This window comes from Miscanthus floridulus, chromosome 6 (genome assembly GCF_019320115.1).
Source record: "Miscanthus floridulus cultivar M001 chromosome 6, ASM1932011v1, whole genome shotgun sequence".
NCBI classification, from domain to species: Eukaryota; Viridiplantae; Streptophyta; class Magnoliopsida; order Poales; family Poaceae; genus Miscanthus; species Miscanthus floridulus.
The window spans coordinates 37,096,278-37,117,015 of record NC_089585.1 but is presented as its reverse complement, the minus strand read 5'-3'; the positions used below and the strand labels follow the sequence as shown (position 1 = coordinate 37,117,015).

General features: G+C 45.1%; 1 pseudogene; it reads left to right on the top strand.

Moving 5' to 3' along the window:
* The first annotated feature begins 239 nt into the window (after nucleotides 1-239).
* Nucleotides 240-3,564, top strand: LOC136460491 (uncharacterized; annotated as a pseudogene).
* The last annotated feature ends 17,174 nt before the right edge of the window (nucleotides 3,565-20,738 follow it).

Here is a 20,738-nt window from a genome sequence, read left to right as displayed (position 1 = left end):
TCTACTACCTTGGGCCTACCCCTAGGTAGACTGCCGACCATATTTCGTCGACACTCTATATAAGCTAAGCTTTCTCCTTTGGGAAATTTTGCTCAGGGACACTGAAGAATGGCGTTATTTGCCGCCGGACACCGCCAACTCGCTTATTGGCTCAGTACCATTATGAATCACGGTTTATTTGGCAGAAGACACCGCCGTCATTACTTTACTCTTTTCTATCATTTTGGAGAGAGAAAATTTTGAAAATGACGCTTGATGCCCCTGGTTGAACCAGACTGCGTCGGTCAAAGGCACACATCCCCTTTGTTAAACCCTAACCCCTTCGCACTCAGCCACAGGCGCCGCCGCATCTCTTACCGCATCCACGAAGCTCCGACGACGACCTGGCTTCCGCCGCCTCCTCCGGCACGGCTCGCGCCCGTGGTTTGATGGACGTCTGAGGATGGTGTTGTCGGGAAAAGTGAAGCGCTTGCGGCCAAGTGTAGATTCCCCTTCGAAGGGGCTTAATCTAGCATGGGTTCCTGAAGGGTACGCTCTGTTCTTCCCCTTTTCTCTCGTTTCCTTTTTCCCCGTTTGCTTGTTGTGGTTGGATTTGTCTTGCTCATCTTAGTATTTATTGGGCCGAATCTAGGGATTTCATGGTTTCTTGTTGTCCATTTTTTAGGATGGACATTAGTACCGCTTGCCGGATTGATGTGCGGGCCACTCCAAATCTTAATCCTCTTACAGCTGATTTCCAACTAGTGGTTGATAGGGACACTACGAATTTGAAGGATCTTACTAACGATGTAGCAGCTAAGGTCGCTTGCGGAGCTAATCAGGACTTGAATCTATGTTTTTACAACAAGCCGAGAAAATGTTACTCCACTCTTAGTACTGACTCCATGCTGATGGATGCTATTGACATGTATTGGGATCTAAGGAAGCTGGTTATGTATGTAGGGGTGTATGACACGGTTGCAGTTGCATATAGTCAGAGTGTTTCTGCTGATGAGGCAGTACCTGCTCTTGAACCCCCTATTCAAGCAGGTGACCATGATGATGCAGAGCTAGATCCTTGTGATGGTGGCACTGATACCGATGGAGAGATGAAAAGTGTTCCAAGGTCAAAGAAGAAAAGAAAGGAGGTAGCTGATGATGATGTGTCTTGGGAAGAAGATGAAGAAGAATATGTGGGGGTGAATGATGAAAACCATTACATGTCTGGCCTTAATGATGATAATGCAGGTCCAGATGTTGATGCTTATGACTCTGACGGTAGTGGTAAGGATGATCTTTATGTTGATGATGAAGCTGGTTGTGAAGTTTTTGAACATGTCACTGACTTAGAAAACCCAACCATAGCTTGTGGGGTCACATTTGAGGATGGGGATACCTTTAAGAGAGCAATTAGGCAATTTGCAGTACTAAATGAGTTTGAAATTGTAGCTCTTTACAGTGAGTCAACAAGGTACAGAGGGATCTGCAAGGGTTCAAAGAGCAAGAAGAAGAGGTGTAAGTGGAGGATTCATGCATCTCAGCTGCAAGATGGCAAAACTTGGTAGGTATGCTATTGAATCATTTTTGTTATTGAACTGATAGGATGGGTTACTAAATGTGAATTTTGTGAACATGTTTGTTTTTGTTGTTTAACTACTTTGCAGATAAAGAAGATGTATGAGAAGCATACTTGTCCAAGCACATCCAAACTGCATCAAAATTGTATGGCTAACAATGCCTGGGTGAGGGACAGGATAATTGACATCCTCAGAGAGGAACCGACAATAGGGGCAACAACATTGAAGAAAGACCTAGAGAAGAAGTATAACATTACTTTGTCATACTATGTGGTCTTTGATGGCAGACGGATGGCTCTAGAAGAAATTAATGGCAAGTGGAACGACAGTTTCGATGATGCCTTCAGTTTCAAGGCAGAGGTTGAGAGAACCAATCCTAGTAGCATTGTGGAAATTGAATGGGAAAATGTGGGAAAGAAGATGAGATTCTCAAGGATGTTTGTGGCACTGAAGTCATGTGTTGATGGATTCTTGAATGGATGCAGACCCTTCTAGGGAGTTGATTCAACAGTGCTAACAGGGAGGTGGAGAGGACAGCTAGCCTCTGCATCAGCAGTAGATGGAAACAACTGGTTGTTTCCAGTTGCTTATGGTGTGTTTGGTTCAGAATCCGCTGACAGTTGGAAATGGTTCTTTGAGAAGCTACATACTGCAATTGGCTCCCCACCAGGACTTGTAATCTCTACAGATGCTGGTAAAGGAATTGACAGTGCAGTGACTTCGGTTTTTTCAAATGGAGTTGAGCATAGAGAGTGCATGAGGCATTTGGTGAAGAACTTCCAGAAGAGGTACAAAGGTGCTGTGTTCAAGAAGCATTTGTGGCCATGCAGCAGGGCATACAACTAGCAACATTATGAGTACCATTACAACATAATGAAGAAGGCTTCACCAAATGCAATCAAATGGATAGAACAAACACATAAGCACTTGTGGAACAGATGGAAGTTCTCCCACGCTAGCAAATGTGACTATATAACAAACAACATTGCAGAGACATTTAATAGTTGGATCAGAATGGAGAAGTCACAGTCAGTCATATCTCTGATGGATAGGATCAGGCAGATGATCATGGAGAAAAACGCAGCGAGAAGGACACTTGCAGAGAAGCTAAATGATAGGATTCTACCTAACATCATAAAGGACCTAAATGCCAAGAGCAGGAACCTGAATTATGTCATACACAAAGGACCTAACAACACAGCAGAGATTCAGGGTACTACTAAGGAATTGAAAACTTGGAGACACACTGTTGATTTGGACAACACATCATGCAGCTGCCAAAGGTGGCAGATAACTGGGCTACCATGTACTCATGCACTTTGCTTGATCAATGCATTGAGGAACAGGAATGTGGAAGATTATGTACATGAGTACTATTCTGTAGCCATGTTCAAGAAGGCTTATGAAGGGGTTGTGCATCCTATGACAGATAGAAGCCAATGGCCTAAGGTTGAGATAGGCTTTAAACTTTGGCCTCTAGCTTTTAAAAGATCAGTAGGATGACCAAGGACAAGAAGGTTGAAGGGAGCTGAAGAAGGTGGCAAGGGAACTCGTAGACAGATGCAGTGCAAAAGATGTGGTCAATTTGGGCACATGATGAAGACTTGCAATGAGACAGTGTATGACTCAGATGCACCTCCTCCTGCAGTAGCTAAGCCCAAAAGAAGCAAGGGAAAGAAAAGCAAGCCAGCTTCTACAGTTTCTACCCAGCAATCTCAGGTTGGAGGAAGCACTGCAAGTGCTGCAACAACACCTTCTAGCCCTACAGCCAACACTAGAAGGTACCTATACCTGTTTGCCTTATTGCCTTGACATAACTATGATATCCAAAGACTACATACTAACATTTTAGTTCTGCACCTGTAGCCACAAAAGGATGTTGGCCATGACAGATGGAAGTTCATCCCCTCCCAAGAAGATCAAGGTGACGACCAAGAGGATACCAAAGAGGAAGAACACTACTGGCATGGTAGCCAAGAAGAAACTAGTCATGGATAAGCACAAGTAGTTTAAGTACTGAAGTGTCCAAAACAATTGCTTTTGTTGACATGTGATGTCATGTGACACTCGATTTGTGCTATTTAAGGTGTACTGTGACATGTGAAGGCATGTATCTTCAAGATGTTATGTTAATTACTGTCAGCTACCTCTAAGATTATCATGCTTTAAGATGTTATGTCTACTGTCTTTGCTTTGCTCAGTGTTACTTGGTTGACAATGCACATAGTGACATTGAAGGATAACAGCTCATGTCATATCTCTGAGTTCACATGTCAACCCATTACATTACAATGCATCATGTGCCTACAACAGTTACATAAGGACTGAGATACATGAGCACCAACACATTGCTTGCCTTACTTGCAAATCAAAACCATCAGAACCAACGCTACAACTACCAAGTTTGCCACACCAAGAATAAGCAGACGCTCTCCAATCCTATCCATCTTGGCTTCAATTTGAGATGGAGCCTTCATTTTTGCCTCCACATCATTCAGAGAGGCGATTGCGCTCTGCAACAAACCAGTGAAGGTCTGAACACCTTCTACGGCTGCTAACATGTCATGGCCATCCTTCGCCTTGACTGCACCCACTGAAACCTCCGCACTTCTAAACCGACTGCAATAGCGAGGAAGGTGGCCTCCAACCACCAAGTACTCGACATAGTCTTCTTCAAACATGTACACCTTGCATGCAAAATCAGTCTGCAAAAGCCGAATTCCAAATCTCAAACCACCATTGCAAACAAAATTGGAGATCCACGGAACTAGAATCACTTACATGCTCTAGCAGAGGGCACTTGTAGAACCTCTTCCCCTTGCTGCCTGTCTTCTGCGACACCCGGCCGATGAGCTTCGTCCCGCACTTGGAGCAGGAAACCAAGGGCAAGAACCCAGATGCATCCCTGAAGGGGTCAAGCTCGGGAGTGGGGGCAGACGCCGCCGCAGAGTGCGAACTGGATGCCATCGCCAGATCAAGGGATCTAGGGTTCCAGCACCACTTGGTTTGGGAGTGGGAAAGAAGGGGAACAAAGGATCGGCTGGAGGAGGAAGACGACCGGTGGGCAACTTTGTCCATCCACTGCTTGTTCTCTCTCCCAAACGATAGAAAAGATTAAAATAATGGCCACGGTGTCTTCTGGCAAAAAAACAGCGATTCATAATGGTACTCAGCAAATACACGAGTTGGCGGTGTCCGGCAGCAAATAAAGCCTTTCTTCAGTGTTCCTGAGCAAAATTTCCCTTCTCCTTTTGATCTGCCATACCCACCAGTTTCCGTAATCCCAATTATGTGAACTTATCAGAAATTATGTGTCTTTTTTTGTTATATGGATGGTGTGTGTTATCGTGATTCAGTTGTAAAAATATTTCGCAGAGATTGTGCAATGCATCAATATTTTGCAGACATTATTATGCCCTCTCTCGTCTTATAGCTTTTATAAACAGCCCCAATTCATCTGCTAATAAAAAAGGGGGTTAATATTAGGTGCATCTTGGCAGATAGGAAATATAGGACCATACAAGACAATTAGGTTATAGCTACAAGTCAGTCATATGTGCTAAGAGCTTTGTTGCATGGTACCTGTATCTAATTCCAAGTATTTTCCATTGAAAATGAGATTGGTTGAATATGGTACACTCTTTTATTTAGTGGAGAGTTGATTTATGGAAAATGTTATACTTAAGCTGCTGCAATGTGGATTGGTAAGGATGTTCTAGAAAATTAATGGGAAAAGAAATCCTGAGTAATCCAAAGTTATTGATGTGGGTATTTTGTGGAGCAAGAAATGAGGTTACTGAACAGAGCGCTGGAAGGTTGGTGCAGCCGATATCACAAGTACCAAATATTAAATAAAGCTGTTTAGCAGCCTTACGTGTTGTTATTCTCGTCATTTTCCCTGCTACGAATTGTATCATTTTCTCAATTTGAGTTCAGTGTCACGTAGTGTATGTGTTATTTGATATGCGAACTATTAGATGATAAGGTATTGTTGTTCCAGAGTTGACACTAGTATATTGTTGATTATGATCCTTGGACAGCAACTTACTTGAAAGTATATTTCTAAAGAGCTGTCTTGATGTATGCACATAAGGTGCTTGTGAAATGTCTGAGATATCATCTTGCTAGTTTACTACGCTTCTGTAGTTCTGTTGGCCCTTTGCCCCCACGTCTTTGTGCTCCGAGCTTGTAATAGTATTTAGTATAGTTTATTAGTTAATTCCCTTGGATTAATTTGTTACACGGACTACATTATAAGCTAACCATTTAGTTGCAGCTTCTGTTTTTGATATGACCGTCATTGCTAGCCATTTAGCTGCAGCTGATTCGTAATAGAAATCTTCGGTATATATAAAGGAAGTCACTAGTATTGAATAAATTACATTTCTTGGCCCATTTACTTTGGATTTTGGTGTTTGATGACCAACACAACTAAATTAGACTAATGAATTTGCAAGTGTTTATTTTGTAGTTCAATAGGGTGTAAGACATGACTTGGACGAAGGCGACGTGATGATCCGATGATCAACACCTTAAGAAAGACCTTAGGAGCACAAGAAAAGACCCAAGATATCAAGCAAAGTCCAAGCATGAAGATAGAAACCAAGCCGTACGTAAGATCGCGAAGAAACGAGCTCGCAGAGGTGACCGGACGCTGGAAGCGCGACCTGACGCTAGACCGGTGGCTCGGCAGACAGGCGACCGGACGCTGGCGGCAACCGACCGGACGTAGAAACGCAGCGTCCGATCGAGTACAGAGAGGTTCCAGGCGCGCGAAACTGCGATCGGACGCATCCGGTGGCAGGCGACCGGACGCTGGCAGCGTCCGATCGGTGGTTCGCGGCTGCAACGGTCGGGACGACCGGACACGTTCGGTCAGGACGAATCAGCGTCCGGTCAGTAGCAGATTTGCGGGAGTTTGACCCCAACGGCTACTTTATCAGTGGGGCTTATAAATACAACCCCCAACCGGCCATTTGAAGTTAGTGGAGCTGAGGAAACATACCAAGGGTGTTGATACATCATTTTAGTAATCTCCACATGCATAGTGCTTAGTGCTTTATAAGGTAATTAGCATAATTGCTTTGCGAAGTGCTTAGGTTGATTAGACCACCGCTTATACGCTTGCTCTAGGTGTATGTCTAGTGTTTAGTGAGGTTTGCATACCTCTTGCCACCCCGTGCTTGCGAGCACAAGAGTTGTACATCGAAGGGTCTTGAAGTCTTGCGAGATCGCACCAACCGCGTTTGTGGTGCGGCCACCACCGTGTACCGAAGGGAACAAGGCCCGCGGTGTTTCGGCCGAAAGCTTGATAGTGAAGACGGCGGGGAGCATCCGGGAGAGGCTTGCCGGAAGACACATCGGAGACCCACTTGCGCATGGGGAAGGCCCGAGGCTATCCACGGAGTTACCCGACCGGGAGCTTGGCCCTTGCGAGGGATTCCTTGCGAGTGGCTCCAACGAGGACTAAGGAGAAGCTTGCGCGCTTCTTGATACCTCAGTAAAAATACCAGAGTCGTCGATGGGAGTTTGCATATCTCTACCTTGCACTTTAAGCTTTCGCATTTACATTGATCATATTATTATCATTTGCGGTAGAGATAGCAACACACTAGCAAAACCGTAGTTGCACATCTAGATAGATTATCTTTTGCATAGGTTTTCCTAGAGGTAGAAAAAGAGGCCATAGTTTAGAGTTAGATTTTTAAGTTGCCTAATTCATCCCCCTCTTAGGCGTCACGGTCCCTTCAATTGGTATCAGAGCCGGTTGGCTCATTTTGGACCTTTGGCTTAACCGCCGTTGAGCCGATGCTATTTAGAGTGGTTGGGATGGATACCGCTAGGCCTCCGCACTTTGACGGCACTAACTTTCCATACTATAAAGCTAGAATGGCTTGCCACCTTGAGGCGGTTGATTTAGGTGTATGGAGAGTCACTCGTGACGGGATGAAACCTATTAAGAATCCCGAAAAGCGCACAAAGAGTGACGAAAAAGAAATGCATTTTAATGCTAGAGCTAAGAATTGCTTGTTTGAATCATTTAGCATGGATGTGTTTAATCAAGTGTTCACCTTAAATACGGCACATGAAATTTAGTTAAAACTCCAAGAGCTCCATGACGGCACAAGTAATGTCCGTGAGCAAAAACATTGTCTAGCTAAGCAAAATTATGATTTCTTTGCTATGAATGATGATGAGCTTGTTCGTGATATGTATTCTCGATTGAATCTAATTATCAATGAGCTCCATTCAATAGGATTATTAAAGCTAGATGATGTGGACATCGTGAGGAAGATTATCTCCGTTCTACCACAAAAAAAAATGCAAGCATCATCACCATCCTTCACAACATGGAGGACTTGAGCACCATGACCCCGGGCATTATCATTGGAAAGATAGTGGCATTTGAAATGTCACGCAAGATGGGTCAAGAAGAAGCCTCTTCATCGAGCCAAGGCAAAGCTCTCGCTTGTAGCAAGAAGAAGAAGATGAAGGGCAAGAAAGTTGAGACAAGCTCAAGCTCAAGCTCCTCAAGTGAAGATGAAGATGAGGATAATGATGATGAAGAAGAATCAAGTGATGATGATCAATCTTCCTCCTCCACCTCCGACCTTGATGAAGAATCAATCAAACTTATCAACAAGGTGGAGAAGATGATCCAAAGGCTTAATGTCAAGGGTGTGCCCATCCAAATTCAAGACCTCGTTTTCACTAATCAAAGAAACGAGCAAAGAAAGAGGGGATGCTATGGATGCGGTGAGTTGGAGCACTTTGTGGAAGTTTGTCCAAACAAGCCCACACCCAAAACAAAGAAGAAGGCGTGCAAGAACAAAGCCCTCACAACAATAAGGTCATGTGATGATTCTTCAAGTGAAGAAGAAAACCATCACAAGAGGCGAGGTCACAAGCACTCATCATCAAGCTCTTCTCGTGTGTGCCTTATGGCACGAGGTAACGAAAGCTCATCCTCTAGTGAGAGTGATAGTGATGATAATTTGACTTCTTACAATACAATTGTGCAATAAAATCTTAAATATGCTAAAGTTTGCACTAATCAACAAAAGAAGCTCAAAAATTTAAAAGAAGAGCTAGGTAGTTCACAAGAAGCATACAAGAATTTGCTTGAACAATATGAAAACTTTGCAAATCTCAATGTTGAACTATCTACTAAAATTGAGCAACTTGAGGCTAGTGCAATAACAAGTGCATGCACAATTAATGATAAGCAACTTGAAAAGAAAAATGAAAAATTAAAAGAAAAGTTAGCTAGCTCACAAAATGATTATCAAAGTTTGCTTGCTAAAATGGAAATCATGGGCAAACATTGTGATGAGCTAACAAATAAAGTTGCTAATCTTGAGGCCATCAAAAATACCCCCATCAAGGCATCTAAAAGAAATGACATAATTAAAAAGGATGCCTCTACCTCTTGCAATGATTTATGTTTAGACTCACCTTTGTGCAACCAAGTTTATGTTGAGAAAGTTGTTGTAGATACATGCACACAAGAGGTTGCAAAGGAGAATGAGTAACTCAAGCAAGAAGTAGCTCGCCTCACCAAGGACTTGACTCAAGTGAAAGCCAAGGCGAAGCAAACCCAACTTCATCAAGATAACACCATCAAGGGAGTGAAGAAGCTTGATGAAGGACAAACCGTGGTTTGTTACGTGTGCCACAAGGAAGGTCACAAGTCCTATGAGTGCAAGGTGAAGAATGGGGGAGGAGCAAAGAAGAAGGAGAAAAAGCAAACAAGCAAGCTCTCCAACACCTACACCAACAAGGTGGACAAGAAGGCCTCCACACCTTATCTCTTGAAGAAGAAGAAAAATAACAAGGTGGTGGCCATCAAGGTGAACAAGCAAGCCAACAATGGGGTCAAATGTTTTTGGGTGCCAAAGGAAATCATTTCAAATATGAAGAGCACCAAGAAGGTTTGGATCCCGAAAGGGAAGTGAGAAGTCCATCGGACTTCGGGGAATTTGGAGACTTGGCAAAGTATGGTTGCATTTCATGGGGTGCATCTTGATGGACAAAGTCATTGCCAAGAAGGTTAGTGAATACTATGGACCCAAATTCCCCTTCCCATGTTAGGTAACTAGACGTCATTACTTTCAATTAGTATTCATTTCAATTGGTTTTATCCTTCAATTGATATACTCTTAAAGCATCTAGTTATCTTTCATACCTATGTTTGCATTTACTTGCTTAAATCTTTTGTCATGCATTCAATAGGTACATCATATGGTAGGCTTGCTCGGTTTCATTATCAACCCTTGAAGCAAATCTACATGGTTTAAAAATTGTTTAGAAGCACGGTACATAGCTTATTTTACAATTATTTATCTAATATGTGCCAGAGTCCAAATTGTAGATAATCTCTCCCAAATATCATCTTTCAAGTGGTATTTTAATACTTAAATCAATGTGCACAAATTTTACATGCATTCAACATTTGTGTGCACAAATTTAGGGGGAGCTTAATCTACAACTTGGATGCTTTGAGACTAACACTTGTTCAAATGGTATCAATTTTCTCAAACCTATCACATGTGTAGTAGTCTCATTGTAAGGAATTTGGAGTCCCCGGAGTTAAGCATCATTCTTCAATTGGCATCATCATGTTGATTTCATTTCATATTTATATGCTTTCTCCATGCATTATATAGATTAAACTCTCTTGTATAATAAATTGCTAATTATGCACATGCTTTGCTTTCTACCATATGTATGCATATTTTTAGGGGGAGCTTAGTCTATATAATGTGAGAGTCAAATTTTGTGATCCATTTCACTCTATACACAAAGGATCACGAAATTTGACCCTCCCTTGTGCTACTAATGTCTTCCTTTTCGGTGTTTGATGCCAAAGGGGGAGAATTTGAAGGGCCAAAGGCAAGCATCAAGTTGATGTCTACAAGTGGTAATGGTCCGAGAAAGGGAGGAAAGTGAATTATGAATTAGTCTAAGTAATGGGAGAATTTTTTTAAAAGATAGGCTTTAATCCATAATATCACATGGGGACATTTGCAAGGGCAAGACATGCTTTTAAGTAAAGTTTTAATTGGTATCTGTCAATTAGTATCATATAACCTTGCCTTTTGCATTACAACCTAGCAAGTAGGTAGTTTTTAACTTCCAAATTCTAATTATTTGCTTGCTTTGGTCGTGTTGGCATCAATCACCAAAAAGGGGGAGATTGTAAGGAAAATGGACCCTTGGCCCATTTACTTTAGATTTTGGTGTTTGATGACCAACACAAACAAATTGGACTAATGAATTTACAAGTGTTTATTTTGTAGTTCAATAGGGTGCAAGACATGACTTGGACGAAGGCGACGTGATGATCCGATGATCAACACCTTAAGAAAGACCTTAGGAGCACAAGAAAAGACCCAAGATATCAAGCAAAGTCTAAGCATGAAGATAGGAACCAAGCCGTACGCAAGATCGTGAAGAAACGAGCTCGCAGAGGTGACCGGACGCTGGACCGGACGCTGGAAGCGCGACCGGACGCTAGACCGGTGGCTCGGTAGACAGGCGACCGGACGCGAGGACCGGACGCTGGCGGCAACCGACCGGACGTAGAAACGCAGCATCCGATCGAGTACAGAGAGGTTCTAGGCGCGCAAAACTACGACCGGACGCATCCAGTGGCAGGCGACCGGACGCTGGCAGCGTCTGATCGGTGGTTCGCGGCTGCAACGGTCGGGACAATTCAGCGTCCGGTCAGTAGCAGATTTACGGGAGTTCAACCCCAACGGCTACTTTCTTAGTGGGGCTTATAAATACAACCCCCAATCGGCCATTTGAAGTTAGTGGAGTTGAGGAAACATACCAAGGGTGTTGATACACCATTTTAGTGATCTCCACATGCATAGTGCTTAGTGCTTTATAAGGTGATTAGCATAATTACTTTGCGCAGTGCTTAGGTTGATTAGATCACCGCTTATGCGCTTGCTCTAGGTGTATGCCTAGTGTTTAGTGAGGTTTGCATACCTCTTACCACCCCGTGCTTGCGAGCACAAGAGTTGTACATCGGAGGGGCTTGAAGTCTTGCGAGATCACACCAACCGCGTTTGTGGTGCGGCCGCCACCGTGTACCAAAGGGAACAAAGCCCGCGGCGTTTCGGCCGAAAGCTTGATAGTGAAGACAGCGGGGAGCATCCGGGAGAGGCTTGCCGGAAGGCACATCGGAGACCCACTTGCGCGTGGGGAAGGCCTGAGGCTATCCACGGAGTTACCCGACAGGGAGCTTGGCCCTTGCGAGGGATTCCTTGCGAGGGGCTCCAACGAGGATTAGGGGAAAGCTTGCGCGCTTCTCGATACCTCGGTAAAAATATCGGAGTCGTCGACGGGAGTTTGCATATCTCTACCTTGCACTTTAAGCTTCCGCATTTACATTGATCATATTATTATCATTTGCGGTAGAGATAGCAACACACTAGCAAAACCGTAGTTGCACATCTAGATAGATTATCTTTTGCATAGGTTTTGCTAGAGGTAGAAAAAGAGGCCATAGTTTAGAGTTAGATTTTTAAGTTGCCTAATTCATCCCCCTCTTAAGCGTCACGGTCCCTTCACATTGGGTGAATGGATGATTGATTGATGCCTCAACTCTCCTTGCATATCTTTCTGGTTCGGGCCAAGACCATGATACTTGGCAAACAGCATAATAAGCAAGGAAATGGTCCTTTTCCATATCCTTTACTTTCCCTGATTATTGCTGTCAGTTTCTTTGCTTGGCTGACTCTTCTGCGTTTTGATCCTTTTCGGGCAATTGTGACTCGAAGTTCTGTACCGAAGTTTTGAAGCAACTATCACCAGTTTACCACGTTTTCATGGTTAGGCCGCATAGCAATTTGTGGCAATAACACTGACAAGTGGTGAATGGGTTCATATGGAACCTAAAAATAGTCCATGTTCAAAAAGAGCAACGGGCATGAACTATCATAATTGTTTTGAAACGATTTTTTCAATAAATACAATTGTACAATTATAATGTACATGTTCTAAAAGTAAATAGTTTGACTAAATCATGTCCTAAATGTTATTATGTGTTTCTATGACCGGAGGGACTACAATGCTCATGGTGAATCAACATGTAGCGGAGCATAGATTTTGGAATTATAAGTTGCTTCCAATTTTTCATGAACTATCATAATCCCTTTTGGTTTACTCCTATCCGATGGTTAAGAGTTCAGACTACATCCTTCGTACGAGGTGTCGTGCAATCTAGTGTTCAGTGATAAACTAAGATCCTGTTTGGATTTTATTCTCTAAAGTTTAGCCACTAAGCTTCTGACCACTTTACATCACTAAACTTCAGACCACTTTAGGTCTTGAGGCTCCATTCAAAAGTCTAAAGTGTTGTTTAAAGTTTAGACAATGTCACAAAACTTTAGATCATACAATTAAGCTAAAGTGGTCTAATGTTTTAGTTCTCAACTTTAGTCAACTAAACTTTAGATATAAGAACCCGAACAGGCCCTAATCCGGTCATTGTTGGCATCATCTTCCCTTGTGATCATTAGTTAATACTAGAACATTGCTTTACTAACCTTACTAATGAAGTTGTTACTAAGAGTGTAAAAGTTATGGATATTTTCTGACTGACCATCGGAAAGAAAGGGTTGGATAGTAATTTGGAAACATTTTCTGAATATCCACAAATTTCTTTGAAAATCAAATACAAATACATATATTTATTGTGGATATCAAATACAAATGCAATTTAACCATTATTTATCCCATATATCATTCTAATACATCCAAAAAATATCCAACTAACATTTAAATTTAAATATTATACTCCCCCGGTCCAAGAAACTTGATTTTCAGGATAGATTAGTGCTGAACAAAAAATACTCATCTACCCTATTTATTGAGGGCAGTCCATGCCAATTAAAGAATGAGTCGTTTGATTAAATGGCTTCATGGAGACATGCAAGCTACAACCTCAAGCTGATATGACCTAATCTAGTGTCCAAGAGCTACAGCATTAGAGCAACTCCAACAATTTGTCCAAAATTAATAGCCAAATTTTATAGTTCAGCCATTTTATAAAATAAAAACTCCTTAAAAAAAGAGGTTTATAACAGACTTGCTATTTTTCATCTTCAAATAGCTAGTGCCCGTGGTTAGCTTTATATGGCTACCTAAAATCAAGGGATAGCTAGCTTCCTATTTTACATACTCAGATAACACATATGTTGGAGTCTGTTTTCTGCTATACAAAGTCTAAAGTAGCCTCCAAAATAAGAATAGCCGCGCTATTGAAGTCTGCTTCGTCCACTACTAGAAGCTGAAATTCGCGCGGATTTGCCTGCGACTACTCTGGTAGTGGCACGTCCACTCGGATTCCTGCGCCACCCGCGCTGGCACCATTTCACGCCCCGTCCACTCGTATTCGCGTGCCACCCCCACACCGTTCGGGTGACTTGCTCCTGCCCCCGGCTCAATCCCCACGCGGACGCGTCGGGCGCTAATCACCTCCACCGCGTCGGACTCTTCTGTTGAGGAATCGCACAAGCCTCTTCCACACCGACGCCACACGGCCTGCACCTCCTCCCCGTGTCGGTGGATGCGGCCTGGCCCTGCCACCCTCGTCGACACATGAAACACTTGTTGCAACATACGACAGAAAACAGATGAAACATACACTTGCAACATTTGTGTATAGCCACTGCAACATATGCAACATCCAGATAAAACACTTGCAACATATGTGACATATGCAACATCCCGATCTACGTTTACAACATCCATATGAAATGCTTGCAACATACCTCTAAAACATCTAAAACACTTGAAACATACATTTGTAACATACGTTTTCAGCGCAACATCTCCTTATTGAGGTCGCGCGTCGCGGCGCCCACTGTCTTCCTGGTGGGGAACTGTGGTAGCGGAAGCACCTCGGCAGCACGACAACACCTCGACGCGGGCGGGGGATGGGGCACTACGCGCAGCGGCGGGGGATGGAGCACGGCGAGACGGGGAATAGAGCGCTGCGCGGGATGGGGGAGCTGCATGGCGCGGGATCGGATGGGGCCTGCGGTGGGGAAGGCACACGGCAGCAGCGTGGCGGAGTGCAGCGGGAGGCGTCCGGACCGCATCTAAGCATTATCGTTTATGGATTAGTAATGCAACACGTAATATACATTGATGTTTCTTTTTTCCCAACTAGCAAATATGCACGTGCAACACACATGTGTTTGTAAAAACTATTTCAAATGCAATAGAAATATTAATTGAATTGTCGATATACAATAAAGGTAGATGGCAAGTGCTTGATTGATTTGATTGGGTCATGTAGAACAAGTTTAAATCGTTTGTTCGTTAGGATGCCTCAACTGCATATATTGCTGCACTTTGACTTGACACTTTTTTAAATGGCTCGTGTTGTCCCTATCTTATCCTATTTCCATACTTCTGTTGATCCATCCTCGTATGAGTGGAGAACCCCATCCTTGTATGGGTGGAGAATCCGTCGTAGTCTTAGTTGTGCTACCAGAGGCTCATAGTCTCAGTTGTGCTACCAGAGGCTCTAGGGAGGTCGGAGAAGAGAGCACTCATCTTGGAGTGAGCTTACTACTTATATGTTTTCAGCGGTTATCCTTTCCATAGTTGGCTACCCAACAGTTTACCGTAGGCATGTACAAACAATGTAAGAGATTATGATTTTTTTAGATAAAGGATAAAATATCCGGCTTCATCTATCCAAGGATAGAATCAGGCTAATTATTACAAACTCCAGACGCGTTCACAAAGTACGGTTGCAGGCAAAACCACCAGTCTTGCAACTAACAGAACAAGTAAAAAGTTCTTGACTAAACAAAACCAACATGTCTTTGTGAAAGCCATCCATTAGAACCAAAGAATTCTAGAGCCGACTTCTCAAGGTGTTGAGCCACAGAGATCATTTGATCTTTCAGATCTTCATGCCGCTGCAAGTTGGCCCATTAACGTAGCCAGTGTGTCCCTCGGAACAGTACCTGCAAAAGAGATTTGGGTTTGTATTTGTCAAAAACTACCTCATTCCTTGTTAGCCATATTGCCCACAGTAGTGCTGCAGCTGCTGTTAATAACAATGTGTTATACTTTTTGTCACCCAATTTAGACCAATTAACAAACAGATCATCTATGTTCGTGGGAGGTGAAATTCCAAAAAGAATATGTATAGAGCGCCACAAAAATTTGGCATAAAAGCAATAAAAAAAGAGATGGTGAATTGACTCTAAGAAATAGCAGAAACAACACGACTTGTCTCTAGCCCAATTTCTCCTAACTAAGTTATCTTTGGTTAGAATCACTCCTTTTTTTAAATACCACATGAAAACTTTTAGTTTCATGGGGAGCTTCGTTTGCCAAATATCTTGTGATACTCTCACTCCATTGTTAATTAATGCAGCATACATAGACTTAACTATAAAAAATCCAAAAGCCTTGAAGCCCCATACAAACACATCCCTTTCCTGCAGTAAGTTAATTTGTTGTAAAGAAGCAGCTATTCTATTCTAGTTTAATAAGTTCACACCCACCAAATTTCTGCGAAAAGAGATATTTAGTTTGGGGGAACTCAAAACTGTAGCAATAGTGTCCTGTTTTCTTCTTACAATATTAAACAACGCCGGAAATTTATCCTTGAGAGGTTTATTGCCCAGCCAAGTATCAACCCAAAATCTAGTCTGTGACCCATCTTTGACATTAAAATGTCCTAACTTCAAGAAAGTATGTTTAATATTCATGAGACTTTTCCAGAAATGCGAGTCCCTTGGTTTCTTTTCACAACTTCCTAGTGTCTTATTGTGGGGGGTACGATCCCGGATACCCACGACAGGTCACATGGGCTATGCCTCCAGGGGCGGCCCAGCCCGCAAGAAGGAGCCTTGCGGGGCACGATTCTGCTCGGTGACCCCCACAAGGCATGGAGAGGATATCTTGAAGATGTTACAAGATCTAATAGGATACATACGATCCCATGTTTCTTGTAATCTGTTATTACTTTCCGGTTATCTCTCAGATCTAACCGACTTGTAACCTTGACCCCCAGACTATATAAGGCGGGCAGGGACCCCCTACGAAATCATGGCAAATCATACGATAGCTAATACAAACCAACAGACCACAGGAGTAAGGTATTACGTCATACTAACGGCCTGAACCTGTATAACTCGTGTGTCTCTATTGCCTTCTTGTTCTTGATTACACGCTCCTCTGCCGATCAATCTACCATCGCGGGATACCCCTCGGTGGACTACCGACGATATTCTGTCGATAGTTGGCGTGCCAGGTAGGGGTGTGCGTGCTGTTTCCTTGTCGAACAAGATGGTTTTTTCTGCAGGCTCTTCGTCCCTCCCGCAGCCTGGCCAGATCTTCACAGTCGGATCCATCACGTGGGTCATCAACGCCGACGAAGTTGGAGAGCTTCTTGAGCCGGTGCAGATCTGTTCTGCACCGACCACCCTCGCACCTACAACCGCAGATTCAATCTCGGAACCACTTTCGGGGTCGACTCCATCAGCCACCCGCCGCTTGCTTCCTTGCTACCAGAGGAGGCATGTCAACAATGATGATCTGATCAAATCTATCGATCGGGTCGGCCTGAAACTCGCCGATTGCCTCTCCATTGCTGAGTCGGCTCTGGACACCCTTGTTCAGCACCGAGCACCCTCTGATCCCGATCTGTCGATGTTCAATGCTCGGCAAACTCCAGGGCTCACCGCCTTGCCCTTCGGGCTCGCTAACACCGCAGCTACATATCAGGATGCCCTGAGGGGCAAATTCACTGACCAGCTCACCGACCAGATTCCACCAACCGTCAACATGCTGCACGTCGGCCAGGGTCTCGAAGCATCTCTCTAAACTATCCTTGAGGAAAATCTGGACTTCGAGTCTCAAGGATCCACCGAGCCCCTCACTGAGACCTTCACCAAGCAACCTCCTCTCCTGCCTTTCCAGGGTGGCACAATCTTCAACGTCAGTATCGATAGCCCCCCTCGGAACGGCGAAATAGATGAGGAACGCGCCGCCCATGAAAATAGGAACGCCAACCATGCGCAACGGCGTGATAACGAATGCGCCATTGCGATGGCCGAGGCCGCTCGTGATAACCAGTTTGATTCACAAGGAAGGCCCCTCCATCACAACCTCAACGAAGAATTCCTCCGCGTTGACGGCCACGACGTTTTCAAGACTCCGAGCACCAATCTGGCCGTGGCCACCAATGAACTTGCTCACCTCCCGCAGACGCCTGAGCTCGTCAAGGTCGCCGCTATGCTTAAAGTGGCACACTATCAAGTTAACAAGATCCAAGAAGTTCAGAGACCTTCATGCTCCACAAGCGTGATCCGCCGATCAACCGATCCTAGATCTAATCGCCGCCCCAGTCAAAGCTGCTTCGCCGACCAGTCACTACCTCCCTAGGGGGGAGTTGGGGGCCACCATGCCGAGCATCATCGCCAGCATGACCAAGAGGTCGAACAGGATGCCCGAGTGCACCTCAGTAACCTTCGGGATGCACGACGGCGTATCGATCAACGATGTTTCGGGCGCCATGAAGATGAAGTACGACATCGCTAGGAGTACGAGCAAGAGTACGGCAACTCGGACTCAGCTCTAGTGGCCCCGTGGTTTCAAAATCACCGGAGTCGAGCCCTACAAAGGAGGGATGAACCCAACTCAGTGGCTGCAGGCTTACGCCACCACCGTCCGTGCCACCGGAGGAGACACCAACGTCATGGCGAACTATCTCCCTGTCATACTCACGCCAGCCGCCATGAGCTGGTTCACAAGCCTCGCCCCGGACTCTATCGGCTCTTGGGAAGATCTAAAGAGAGTCTTCACCGACAACTACATGGCCACATGCAGGCGGCCGAGCACCAAGCACGATCTCAACCGCATCAACCAAAAGCCGTCTGAACTACTCCGCAGCTACATCAGACGCTTCTCCGAGATGAGGAATTCTATTCCCAACATCACGGAGGCCGAAGTCATCACCGCCTTCGTCCGAGGACTTCATCACTGAGAACTCCGTTCTAAGTTCAATAGAAAGCCACCTACCGGCATCGGTGAGATGATCACAACCGCCAACCAGTACGCCGACGCCAAGGAAGCGGAGGTGCGTTTTAACGAAGATACGGGCACTAATCGTCCGCCTCGCCGCCACGATGACTGCAACGATGACCGACAGCACAACATTCGCCACCACGACGACCACAATGACAACCGACAGTACAACAATCACCGCTACGATGATCGTAGTTTCCATCGGGACAGCGGACGTGATCGGCCAGATGGATTCAAGCCTGGTTAGAATCGCCGGCGCCGACCAGATCACTTTGTTGCCAACGTCAATGAGCCGCGCGCAAAACGTAACTACGATGAGCAGTACAAGAAGATCCTCGATGGTCCGTGCCCCCTGCACAAGAACGCCAAACACAAGATGAAAGATTGCCTTGGTTGGGCTAAGGAGTTCCAGGAGAAAAAGTACAACGACGACAATGGTGGGAATGGAGGACGCCGACCACCTGGGGATAATAATAATGCCTTCCAGGACCACGACAAGGTGGTCACCACCATCTTCGGGGGCTTCGCCTCCAACGAGAGCAGAAGGGAATGGAAGCTCGCCGCCCGACGAGTGCTCGCCTTCGTTTCAGAAGAAACTACCGCCAACCCCAGCTATCGCCCGTGGTCCGAAATCTCCATCACCTTCAGCAGGGCCGACTAGTGGGCGAACATACCCTACACAGGGCGTTTTCCCCTCGTCCTTGACACGACTGTCCAGAAGGTGCTCTTCAGAAAAGTCCTCGTCGATGGTGGGAGCGCTTTGAATCTACTCTTCGCCAGGGCCCTAAGGGAGCTCGGCCTCAGGACAACAGACCTTACGCCGTCAGACTCCTCCTTCTGGGGCGTGGTACCTGGTAGGGCATCCAGACCACTTGGGGAAATTACCCTACCAGTACAGTTCGGCACGGCAACCAACTACCGAGTGGAGCATATCAACTTTTATGTCACTGACTTCGACACCGCCTACCACACCATACTAGGGCGTCCGGCTCTGACCAAGTTCATGACCATTCCGCACTATGCATATTTGGTGTTGAAGATGCCTTCGCCTGCAGGAGTCCTGTCTCTGCGGGCCAACCTCTTGGTCGCCTATGCTTGCGAGATGGAAAGTCTCACCCTCGCCGAAGCCACCGACCTCTCCATCTAGATGGCCAGCGTGGTCGCCAAAGCCAAGACCGCATCTGCTAACGACATGGAGATCCCAGAGGCTCCCTGGGCCTCCGCCAAGTCCAAGGAAGTCAAGGAGATCGGCCTCGGCCTCGATGACCCTTCCAAGACGGTGAAAATTGGGGCTAACCTTGACCCCAAATAGGAAAGCACGCTCGTCTCCTTCGTACGTGCCAACGCCGACGTGTTTGCTTGGAAACATGCAGACATGCCGGGGGTACCGTGGGAGAAGATCGAGCACTCCTTGAATGTCTCGCCGACCGCTAAACCGATCAAGCAGAAACTTCGCTGATTCGTGCCGGACAAAAAGGAGGCTATTAGGGTAGAAATAAAACGGCTCTTAGTTGCCGAATTTATAAAAGAAGTGTATCATCTAGATTGGTTAGCTAATCCTGTTCTTGTTAAGAAAAAGAATAAAGAATGGAGAATGTGTGTTGATTATAATGATATTAACAAACACTGCCCTAAAAACCCCTTTGGCCTGCCTCGGATAGACGAGGTTGTAGACTCCACCGCCAACTGCGAATTGCTCTCCTTTCTTGACTGTTACTCCGTCTACCATCAAATCTCCCTCAAGAAGGAAGACCAGGTCAAAACATCTTTCATTATGCCTTTTGGTGCATACTGCTACACCACCATGTCCTTCGGACTAAAGAACGCTGGAGCCACCTACCAAAGGGCTATCCAGACATGCCTCGACCAACAGATCGGTCGTAACATCGAGGCCTACATCGACGACATGGTCGTCAAGACTAAAACCGCCGACAAACTCATCGCCGACCTTGAAGAAACTTTCACAAACTTGAGCAAATACCGATGGAAGCTGAACCCTTCAAAGTGCATCTTTGGAGTTCCATCCGATATCCTGCTAGGCTACATCGTTAGCGCTCGAGGCATTGAACCAAACCCTGATAAGGTCTCCGCCATCACCAACATGAAACGACCGAC